General features: G+C 54.5%; 1 non-coding gene across 1 annotated transcript; it reads right to left on the reverse strand.

Moving 5' to 3' along the window:
• Positions 1-286: 286 nt before the first annotated feature.
• TRNAE-UUC (transfer RNA glutamic acid (anticodon UUC)) lies at positions 287-358 on the reverse strand. Its single transcript has one exon. It is a non-coding gene; the product is annotated as a tRNA-Glu (tRNA).
• Between the last annotated feature and the right edge of the window lie 1,227 nt (positions 359-1,585).

Here is a 1,585-nt window from a genome sequence, read left to right on the forward strand (position 1 = left end):
GAGTGCTCCAAAGTAGATGTATACATCGCAGCCGGGTTTTCCAGCAATTTACCTTTCTGATGAGCTGGTACTGCACTTTACGCCCACATAGAGCACCTGACTGGGTGGGGGACTGCGTGCGCATGAAGGTGGCTGAGGGCAATGGGAGCAAAGCAACCTGGCACACAGGGGACCCAGCCCCTTTCCTCTGCTTTCGTCTATAGGTCGGGTGCCTTTTTAAGGACCTTCGATTAAAAAAAGCTGAGCTGCGTGGACAAATTACGCACGTCTACGTCTTAGAGGGATCTTCCCTGACCGGGAATCGAACCCGGGCCGCGGCGGTGAAAGCGCCGAATCCTAGCCACTAGACCACCAGGGAGGAGATGCTCTTGTGAGCCTGCCTTGCTCACTTCCTTATTGTGACTAAGCTAACTCCACTGTATAGATTGCCCATAAAGTACGAGTGGGGAAAAGTTAGGTGTCACACAGTGTGTTTGTCATAAGCAATTACCTTTATCCTCCTGCAAAAGCCTTTTTACTCTGCAATCACCTCTTGCTGGACAGCCTGCGCTGGAGCAGCCAGCATGAAAAGGGAGCTGAGTAAGGCAGGGCCTTGGGTCTCACCAGGGTGGCCGAGTGGTTAAGGCGTTGGACTTAAGATCCAATGGACAGTTGTCCGCATGGGTTCGAGCCCCATTCCTGGTATGGGTTTTCAGCGGGTGTGTAGGAACTTGCAGATGCTTTTGTAAAGCATTTTCCTCTGCCCTCCTCACCCTCCCAGTGCCCTTCCTTAACAGTCCCAATTCACGTCTCAGCTGTGGGGTCTGCTGTTACTCTGCACTTAGAATGGATGCTTCCCAAAGCAATGCAGTGCCACCTACGCAGAGCCCCTGCTTAGAGAAATACACCTCCTATGTCTTTTCCCACTGAAGGGAGCAGGAGGAAGTACTTGCTTCCTGGGGAACATGGGCCTGCCACTGGAATTTGTTAACCCGCCTCTTGCGGATTTCTCCACTTTCTTTGATTTACACCTGCAGGCTCTCCCTTGCCATCGGAGCAGGATCTGCTGATGCAGGCCGGGCTGGATCAAATGTGCAAAGGCTTGTCCCCAGGCCTCGGGAAAAAATTGAGCAGAGATTCCCGCCTCCGCCTCCTCTTGCCTTCCGAACGGGCTTCCAAACGGGCAATGCCCTGACGGGTCCCTCACGCCCCATCCTGCCCATGCCCACACCCCTGTATATGAGGGTGACCCATGTCCCTCACCCTCCATGCTCGAACGGAAGACACGTGTGTCCTGAGGGAAGCGCCAGACAGGCATTTCTCCGGCCAGGCAGACCCCTGCAGCACCCGTTAAGCTCCAAAGCCTGTACATTCCCAAGATGCCACTGGTCACTATGCAAATCAGACAGCCCTGGCCACACCCTCTCCGCCGCTGGGCTCTGCTGCTTTCGGTACGTGCTGCTCAGCTTTTTCTTACCCTGAACCAGACTTCCGTTTCAGCAAAAAGGTGGGTTGCAGTGGGTCCGGGATGCCATTTGGAGACAAAGCCTGCGGCCCTGTCAAAGATGACTTCCTGCCGCACACCATGTGGTCAGAAGCCTACGAA

This window comes from Triturus cristatus, chromosome 5_2 (assembly GCF_964204655.1).
Source record: "Triturus cristatus chromosome 5_2, aTriCri1.1, whole genome shotgun sequence".
Taxonomy (NCBI): domain Eukaryota; kingdom Metazoa; phylum Chordata; class Amphibia; order Caudata; family Salamandridae; genus Triturus; species Triturus cristatus.